Source organism: Rhinolophus ferrumequinum, chromosome 16 (genome assembly GCF_004115265.2).
Source record: "Rhinolophus ferrumequinum isolate MPI-CBG mRhiFer1 chromosome 16, mRhiFer1_v1.p, whole genome shotgun sequence".
NCBI classification, from domain to species: domain Eukaryota; kingdom Metazoa; phylum Chordata; class Mammalia; order Chiroptera; family Rhinolophidae; genus Rhinolophus; species Rhinolophus ferrumequinum.
Window position 1 is genome coordinate 27350861 of NC_046299.1, and position 10642 is coordinate 27361502.

A 10642-nucleotide genomic window follows, 5' to 3' on the forward strand; every position below is an offset into this window, starting at 1 on the left:
GAGTGGGTACTTCCAACGCCGGGCACCCAGCTCCGTACCAAACACCGCACCCGATCCGCCCCTTCCTCCGGGGTTCGACTGCCCTTCGGGCGCGCGGAGGCACACGGTCGCCTTGCTCCCGTCCCACCTCCTAGGCTGTGGGACAGTGGAGAGTTGAAAAAGCCCCGACGTAAAGCAAGCACAGGCTAAGAGGCGGAAGGTTAGCTCTAGCAGCGTGCAACAGCACAGAGTAAAAGAGCCGACTTTCCTAGAAAAAGTTTGCGGCAAGTTAGGCGAAAGCGCTGAATGGCCGGGACTATTTAACAGGCGGCTTCCTAGCTCAAGAGGCGGATCCCTGAACCGGCTGGGAGAACCCTGAAGGCCCACAAGCTCGCCCTTTGCCCCATGGCAAACCCTCTAGAAGTCCCTGCATCCTAACAGATCTGGGCAGCCCCGCTCACAGGGAATACCTGTCGTGGTCCCCATTGCCTGCGAGTCCCTGATGGCGGCCATTACATTTCCATCCGGGTATTGCCGGAAAGCCGATCGCCGCGCTACCGGGAGCTCTCGCTGGGGCGGATGGATCCGCACTGCACCTGGGCAAAGCGGAAGAGGACGGAGGCCGGCAGGGTCCTCGCCTCAGCCTGGCGAGAGTAGGCCATTGAACTGAGTTCGCCGCTGACCTCTCAAATTAACGCACTTCCCCGGTGCCTCCCACGCCAGTAATTGATTCACTCTCCCCCTTTGCTCACCAATAGCTGGAAAGATTCTACTGCCAATGTAATGATCCATTCTATGCTCTTCAGAGTAGACACCATAAGCAGGAACTGTGGTCTGGGCAAGCCCTTGCAGACTGGGAATGGTCTTAATCCTGGGATTTCAATCATTTCCGGCTTTGCAAATGGCGTCTCCCCACCCCTTGTTTTTGACACACAGGTTTTTGCAGCCTTTGTAGCCCATCTCAATGAAGGGAGCTGCCACAAGAAGCTCTGGAAGACATAGTGAACTCCAAACATACACATTAATTATTCATGTGAAAACTATCGTTACAAGGTGGGTCCCATCCCCACCAAAGGATCCCTCCGCATCAAAGGAATCCATCAGACGACAGGCCTGGACGAAGAGGTCAATTAATATTATGAGTGGGTTTCCCCCAAAGGCCAGTATGGCTCCTTCTGTCTTCTTCGGAGCATTTCTGAAATCCAACTTATTAATTCACCTCACTTTTTACACAAATTATTTTACTTCTTATGTGGCGGAAAACAAAGGGGGAAAAGAAGACTGGGGCGGAGGAATACACCGAAATATTAAAAGTGAAACTAAATTTTTGTTTTTTATGCCCCCATTTTTTTTTTAGTAAGTACACATGGGATTTACAATCGAAGAAAATTTTAAGTTTATCATAAGCATTTTTTTCACTGTCTTAAAGTCTGCTTTTGAAAATGTTGAACTATAGCCATACACAAGATTTCCTCTCTGCTTTAATAAAAATACACTGACGTATCCTCACTTTGTCCTTAGGAAGCATTCTTAGATCACTCTAACATTCTTAGATTGTTGGTCTATATGAGTCCCCCTGGAAAAGGCAATTGAGAGGTAATCCACATTAGATGTGCTTCATGTATCTTGTGCTCCTCTGCCTCTATAAAACACACCAGGAGAAATCTTTCGTAAATACCAAAAGGGATGCCATTATGGAATGAAAAACGTTTACAAAATGGATTTTATTTTTCATTAAACATCATTCCCCTCTCTCTGGTCTTTATTTCCACACAAGTCTGACATGCATACACACCACAGAGGATATGAATTCTTTCTAATAGCAAAAAAAGGTGATATTTGGAAACGTGGACAGAGTTGTTTTGTGTTTCAATGTGATTGTTGTTTTTCAGATTAAGACATTGTACCCCTCTCCTCTGTAGTATTCATGTATAATTTCATTCTTATTTATACATATGTATTCACCTACAAAACCTTGCAAACTGCATATATGCTATGGGAGAATTGGAATGTATTTTTTAAGTAAATAAAGTTATTGGGCCCCAGCCTTATTTCTCCCCTCTCCTTCCTCCATCTGCATCACACAACCTCCACCCACTCTTTTGCCCTCTTTTTAGATTTTGAACATTGAAGTTAGCACAGATAAAGGGAGTAAAACAGAAAGAAAGGAAAGAAGATGATTAAGAGAGAGGAAGAATACAAAGGGGAGAAAGTTAAATTATAGCTTAAGAAAGGATTCTGGGATATTTTGTACTTGAGAAAGATAGTTAATGGGGATAGGGCATCTAGATTGATGCTTTAAATAGTTGATTCCACCGAAGACCTGATTCTATTATTTACTAGCTGAAGGCATTTAAGCTTTGAGATTCACAGAGTTATGCAATATATAAATAACACGGTTGAAAGATTGAAGAGAGTAATCAACTCCATTGCACCCACAGTGCAAATGGTAGAAGTAATGATGATGGTGATAGTCACAAAGATTTCATCTTGATTACAAACCGTTTTCTGCTTTTCAATATATAATTCATGGGCACTGTGTCCTAAAGCAGATCACTACAAGACAGTGAATTTTTTTCCTAAAATATAATACCGTGTTTCTCCGAAAATGAGACCAGGTCTTACATTAATTTTTGATCCAAAAGACGTATTAGGACTTATGTTCAGGGGATGTCATGTCATCCTGAAAAACCATGCTCAGGCTTATTTTCCGGTTAGGTCTTATTTGGGGGGCAAAAACGCTATATAAGTGGAAATTACATTTCACTCCAGGGATTCACACCTCTGAATCATAGATAACATCGTACCATAATAAAGTTACAACAAGCTTATATATGCATTTACCAAAAAAAAATGTAAGCATGCTTTTAACTATAGCTTAGTATATTACAAAGCATTATATAAATGGTAACTGTTACACTCATAATTAAAAATTTAATGATATTAATCTGAAGAGCAAGAGTCTTGTAAAAATGGCTCTCTCCTTTTTGCTCATCTCTCAAGTCCAGACTCCCTATCTCCAACATGTAATCAACTGCAACCAGAATTGGAAAAATAGAAATACCAAGAGTTTGGATGATCTAGCTTAAATTGGCACACTCCTTGGTCAAGAATATTATAGGTTTATTACTCCCTACATTCTATCAAACAAGTATTAGTTGAACATGAACTTCAAGTACTATCCTTACCAATGTCCTTTGCAATATTTTCATGTAATATTTTATTCAGCACACTCTTTCTTGAACACCTATTATGTGTCAGAAACTGTGCTATAATAAATAAGGCATGATCTTTCAAGGAGTCACCAATTCAATGGGAGATTCTTAAATAGCTAAAAAATTTAATGATACAAGAGAGCAATACCAAAGGTGGGATTTCAGACACAACAGGTCACGAAAAATAATTTTTTAAGGTAGGCATCCCTGTCAGTTTCCCCTCAACTCACACTTTCTAGACGACCAAGACTTTGGATATACTGCTATTTTTATTAAATATATAGTCCCTCTTAGCTCTTTCAATGGATATTATATCCAATTGTAAAGAACATTAAAGTATATAAACAATATTGGCCTTACCTAAATATTTTAGGGTACCACTTCCTGTCCCCAATCACATCAAAATCTTCCAAAGATCTCTGTATCTTAAGGGCAAAAGAACAAATGGCACAGATAATTCAAGTACTTAGAAAAATAAAAAGAGGAAATTGAATGCTTATATTAATTATATTTCTTTTAAGAACAAATCTGGTACACATATATATAGCCATTTGTATGCTCTTTTATATGTATAGTACATTTCTTTATTTAAAATTTAAACAATTTTTAAATCAGCTTAAAGGAGCCAAAAACATACAATGGAGAAAAAAGGCTCTCCATGGTGTTGGAAAATTGGAAAGCCACGTGAAAAGAATGAAATTAGATTTCTATCTGTCACCATATACCCAAATTAACTCAAAATGGATCAAAGACCTAAACATAAGACCTGAAACAATAAATTGCATAGAAAAAAGCATAGGTACTAAACTTATGGGCCTTGGGTTCAGAGAGGGTTTAATGAATTAGACCTCAAAGGCAAGGGAAGTAAAAGCAAAAATAAATGAGTGGGACCATATCAAACTAAAAAGCTTCTGCACAGTAAAAGAAATCATCAACAAAACAAAGAGGGAACCAACCAAATGGGAGAAGATATTTGCAAACAACACCTCTGATAAGGGTAAGGAACTAATATCCAAATATATAAAGAACTCGTACAACTCAACACCAAAAAGCAAACAATCCAATTAAAAAATGGGTAGAGGACCTGAACAGACACTTCTCCCAAGAAGACATACAAACAGCCAAGAGATATGTGAAAAGATGCTCAACTTCACTAGCTATTAGGGAAATGCAAATCAAAACCGCAATGAGATGCCATCTCCATTCACCTGTTATAATGGCTATTATCAACAAGACAAGTAAAAACAAGTAAGTATTTGAGAGGTTGTGGAGAAAAAGGAACCCTCATACACTGCTAGTGGGAATGTAAATTGGTATAGCCACTATGGAAAACAGTATGAAGTTTCCTCAAAAAATTAAGAATAGGGCAGACGTGTGGCTCAGTTACAGCGCGAGCCCTGGACAACAGGGCTGCCGGTTCAATTCCCACATGCGCTCTCCGCAACTAGAATGAAGTCAATGAGCTGCTGCTCAGCTCCCGGGTGGCCAGATGGCTCAGTTGGTTGGAGGGCATCCTCTCAACCACAAGGTTGCCGGTTCGACTCCCTGACGCAAAGAATGGTGGGCTGTACCCTCTGCAACTAACAACGGCAACAGGACCTAGAGCTGAGCTGCGCCTTCCACAACTAAGATTGAAAGGACAACAACTTGACTTGGAAAAAGTCCAGAAATACACATTGTTCCCCAATAAAGTCCTGTTCCCCTTCCCCAATAAAATCTTTTAAAAAAAATTAAGAATAGAATTACCATATGACCCAGCAATCCCTCTTCTGGATATCTACCCCAAAAATCTGAAAGCATTTATCTGTAAAGATATATGTACCCCTATGTTCACTGCAGTATTATTCATAGTGGCCAAGAATGGATACAACCAAAGTGCCCTTCAATAGATGATTGAATAGAGAAGATATGTACATATATACAATGGAATATTGCTCGGCCATAAAAAGAAAAATGGAATCTTGCCATTTGGGGCAAGATGGACGGTTCTTGAGATTATCATCCTAAGCAAAATAAGTCATAAAAAGGCGAGAACCACATGACTTCACTCATATGTGGCATATAAAATTGAAAGCAATAAACAAACAAAAAATCATAGACTCAGAAACAATTTAGTAATTAACAGAGAGTAAGGGGAGAAGGAGTGGTAGAAGAGGGTAAAAGGGGTCAAATATACGGTGATGGAAGGAGAACTGACTCTGGTTGGTAAATACACAATGCAATATATAGATGATGTATTATAGAAATGTACACTTGAAACCTATATAATTTTACTAACCAATGTCACCCCAATAAATTTAATAAAGGTAAAAAAATCTAGGAAAAATATGTACAGCAAACATTTGTAAACCTACAATGGGAAATTAAAAAGCATACAATCATACAGTGAGATTTCAACTTGCTTAACAAAGGCAAAAATTTGAATGACACTATTTTTAAAAACTACTAAATAAAGATGTACATACATCCTAAAAAAAAATTTTTTTTAAAGTATAGGGCTTTTGCTTCTCTTTTGCCTTTTTTTTCCTTGTGTGTGTGTGTGTGTGTGTGTGTGTGTGTGTTGTTGTTGTTGTTGTTTGTGGTGGTGGTGGTGGTGATGGACATTAAATACTACCAAATACTAAATTAATTGTTTGTGGGAAATTTTTTTAAGAATAAATTAATTTCTGTGAGACCAATGACATTGGACCATGTTATATCAATAAATTACAGTTAAGAACTTGTAAGAGAAGACTATTATGGCTTATTACTCTAAAATTTCCAAGTTATATCCACCTGGAAATTTCTCTCTTTTCTTAAAAAAAAAAACACAAACCAAGATTATTTTCTTGTTTTGAATAAGCATATGCCTTAATACTGCTGTATATGATGTATCAGAAATCTTGAAGTTGTGTTATTGTTAATGTTTTGCTTTGTTTTGTTGTTTGTTGGGGAAGTGAGAGGGGTTGGGAGAGATAGATCCTTGTAGTATATCCTGCAGAATGCCTGACAGAATAAATGAAAAACAATTATGAAATGAAAAAGGACAAATAACTCATTTCATTTAGTTTTATAAGCCTTGGTCCTGTTAACATTAGGAAACTTCAAGGCAGTGAGACAACCCTAAAGAGCTAGGACAGAACAGGATTTAAGAGTATAATACTTGTACATCAATGGGAAGAGCATAACTTCTTCAAGAGGAAAGAATGCAAAAAAACGTGGAAAAGCTCTATTCTAAAACTTTATTAATATACTATATATGGAGAGGTATCCAATTGGAGGCTGAAAATAGAGGAGAGCATATGTATAAATATAAAGGTACACAAAAACACATCTAGGATTGATATGAGAATAGATGCAGAATAGATTCAGACAGATGGAGGAGATAGATGACGATAGTACCACAACATAAATTACGAGAGTGGCCCAGAATTCAATAAACATTTCTGAATGACTAGAAAGTGCTAGATGATACAAATACATGCCTTACTTTCAGACACAAAGTTTATCAATGTTGAGTAGAAGGACCATAAAATTCAGTTTGCCCAGGAAAGCCCTGATTTATACCTGTTTTCCCTCGCTCTCACTCTATCAGAGTCAAAAGTGTCCCAGTTCGTACAATAATTGTTTGGTCACTGTAATGATAAAGGAAAACTGGAAATCTTATCTGTTAAGAGCAAATAAACTCAGAAATGTTTGACCTGTCTTGCTCTTGCTCAGAGAAACTAAACAATTCTTTAATAGAAAGAAAGTCAGGAGCAATAATTACTATGGTGAACATGAAGCTAATCAGCTAAAGGAAATAATTGCTCTTGACGTGATGGGCTGAGTACACTGGCAACAGTAATCAGCAATCGCTTTGGGACACCTAGTCTCTTAGTTCTGGGGTTGTCTCATTCTTCTCTCCTTAAACTCACACACCAAGAAACATATACTAATGGACACACATTAACTAGGGCCTGGTATTCAATCTGATCAAAAAACACAAAAAACAGTCATGGGGATGTAAAGTACAGCATAGGGAATATAGTCAATAATACTGTAATATCTATATATGGTGTCAGATGGGTACTAGACTTATTAGGGTGATCACTTCATAAGTTAAATAAATATCTAACCACTATGTTATACACCTGAAACTAACATAATACTGTGTGCCAACTGTAATTGAAAAATAAAAAAATTATTAAAATATAAATACCAGTACTGCTAATTAAAACAAAACAAAGCAAAAAAAAAATAACATATTACCTGAAAGAGGAGCATAAGATCCCAGGACACACAAAGAAAACCAACAGAAAGATATCAAACCAAAGCACATATACAATCTGAAGAAGAATTATTACATCAAAGAATAAAATAAACATACAAAATACACTTAAAGAGATGAGGGAAGATATTATAGCATATAAAATAAGAAATCATTGAAATGATGTAGAAATTTTATCAGTTCCAAAATCTTCTCCTTATATTTTGTTGGCCAGAACTGAATAATGTACTCTCTTCCAGACCAAAGGAGATGGCAATGGAACACTGGATAGTTGTGATTGACTTAAACCAACCATGATTTATACCCTGGAACTGAGCAAACTGCCACCTGATAAAAAAAATAGTAGATAACTAGCAAGGAGGAAGGATAGATAACTTTTAGTTGGCAATTAAAGATGTTTGGCATCTGTTAATATCACAAAAAGAGAGAGAGAACCTGGCATCATGGAAGAAGAAAAGATGCCTATAAAGTAGTCTTAGCATCTTGCAAGAAATACAGAGAAACATATTAAACTACACCATGGGTATAAAATCAGCAATGAGCTTTAGGAAACTGCACAAAACAAATGACTTGTTTTCTCAACCAAAATGAAAAGAGATAGAAGGGAAACCAATTTATTAAAAGAGACCTAACATATTCGTACATATCATTTGGTCACTTTATGTGGTAGTTACTTGAATCCTGATTCAAGCAAACAGGCAAAACACATTTATGAAATACACTTATATGAGACAGTTGGAAATTGGAAGGCTGAGGCTATTTAATAATATTAAGAATTACCTTTTTAATTTTTAGGTGAAATAAATATATCGTTATGTTTTAAAAGTTTATCATTTAGAGATATATGCTGAAAGATTTATAGATAAAATTGATAGTGAGTCCCATATTTACTTCAAAGTAAAGAGGTAGAGGTGTAGATGAGGGTCGAGATGAGGTAAGATTGGCCTGAGTTGATAACTGTTGACCCTGGAAGATGGGTACAAAGGAACCATTACAAAATTCTGTCTACCTTTTTTTTTTTTTTTTTAAAGATTTTATTGGGGAAGGGGAACAGGACTTTATTGGGGAACAGTGTGTACTTCCAGGACTTTTTTCGAAGTCAAGTTGTTGTCCTTTCAATCTTAGTTATGGAGGGTGCCATTCAGCTTCAAGTAGTTGTCCTTTCAATCTTAGTTATGGAGGGTGCCATTCAGCTTCAAGTTGTTGTCCTTTCAGTATTAGTTGTGGAGGGCGCAGCTCATCTCCAGGTCCAGTTGCCGTTGCTAGTTGTAGGGGGCACAGCCCACCATCCCTTGCGGGACTTGAGGAATCGAACTGGCAACCTTGTGGTTGAGAGGATGTACTCCAACCAACTGAGCCATCCAGGAGGCAACTCAGCTCAAGGTGCCGTGTTCAATCTTAGTTGCAGGGGGCGGAGCCCACCATCTCTTGCGGGACTTAAGGAATTGAACTGGCAACCTTGCGATTGAGAGCCTACTGGCCCATGTGGGAATCAAACCGGCAGCCTTCGGAGTTAGGAGCATGGAGTTCTAACCTCCTGAACCACCCGGCCGGCCCTACTTTTTATGTATGCATTACATTTTTACATTTTCCATAGTAAAATATTTTTTAAAGTTTGCATAGAGTCATTTTTTATTTCATTGATTTCCTAACAGGAGAGGAAACCTAGAGGAACAGCCAGACTACAGAAGAAAAGGGAGGCATTATACTGAGAATCAGTTTTGCATTTGCTGAATAAATCAACCGAGAATGAGACATACTCCTGTATCTATAGACCACAGGTCTTCACTTTAATTTTTGCCAACATTGTCAATGTTTCTCAAAATCAAGGAACCAGGGATATGCAAAAGGAACTGGTCCTCAGGACAAATGGTAGAGATTCAACAGATGTAAATGAAAAAATGCCCACATGTAGACTGAAATTACACCACTGCTTTTCCCCCACCTCGAGTGAAATGGAAGAACTTAATAAAAATACTCATAGAAATTAACATTTAGGGCGTCTTTCAATAAAACTCTAAGAGTCCACAATAAAGCCCACCAGTCAATAACCAATCCAAAAAATGTTTAATGAATTGCCTTACTTAAATATAAACTTTAGGGAGCCAAGGATAACCAGACATTTTTTTAAAAGGCTGTAAAAATACAGTTTTTTGTGTGAGAAAAAACAAAGGGGCAGCCAGTTGGCTCAGTCGGTTAGTGGCTCAGTTGGTTAGAGTGCAGTGCTCATAACACTAAGGTCGCTGGTTTGATTCCCACATGGGCCAGTGAGCTGCGCCCTCCACAACTAGACTGAAAACAATGACTTGACTTGGAGCTAATGGGTCCTGGAAAAATACACTGTTCCCCAACATTCCCCGATAAAAATTTAAAAAAAGAAAAAAACAGGGAAAGCAACTCTAAAGAAAGAGTTTATGAAGCAACCTATAATAAACAACTATAATACCCCCAGATAAATAAGAAAAGATATTGCATCTATGAAAGAAGAGCAGAAGTACTATGAAAAGGGGATATCCTGAGGCCAAGAAAAGCTCTTGAAAATTAAAACTATGTTCTAAATTATTCAATAAACAGTTTTGAAAATAAAATTGTAAAAAAAAGTTTCCCCAAAATAGAAAATTATCAGAATTTAAAAATATAAAAAATTAACACAACAGGGCTGTCTCCTATCACCTCTGCTTTTCAACATAGTGTTGGAAGTCCTTGCCAGAGCAATCAGGCAAGAGAAAGAAATAAAAGGCATCCAAATTGGGAATGAAGAAGTTAAATTATCACTCTTTGCAGATGACATGACGCTATATATACCCTAAAGACTCCACCAAAAAGCTATTAGAAACAATCAACGAATACAGTAAAGTTGCTGGATACAAAATCAATGTACAAAAGTCCATTGCATTCCTATATACTAACAATGAAATCTCAGAAAAAGAAATACAAAAAACAATTCCTTTTGCAATTGCAGCAAAAAGAATAAAATACCTAGGAATAAACTTAACCAAGGATGTGAAGGACCTATATGCTGAAAACTATAAGACATTTTTGAAAGAAATTGAAGAAGACACAAAGAAATGGAAAGACATTCTGTGCTCATGGACTGGAAGAATCAACATATTTAAAATGGCCATATTACCCAAAGCAATATACAGATTTAATGCAATCCCCATCAAAATCCCAATGGCATTTTTTAAAGAAATAGAAA

The 10642-nt window shown here is 37.4% G+C and overlaps 1 protein-coding gene across 4 annotated transcripts in view; it reads right to left on the reverse strand.

Moving 5' to 3' along the window:
- Positions 1-554, reverse strand: part of ZNF518A (zinc finger protein 518A) — a 35127-nt gene extending 34573 nt beyond the window's left edge. For all 4 annotated transcript variants that reach the window (XR_004425291.1, XM_033130082.1, XM_033130081.1 and 1 more), the window contains exon 1: positions 450-554. The gene's annotated coding sequence lies outside the window, so the exon portion shown is untranslated. The remainder of the gene's footprint in view (positions 1-449) is intronic.
- Positions 555-10642: the final 10088 nt, after the last annotated feature.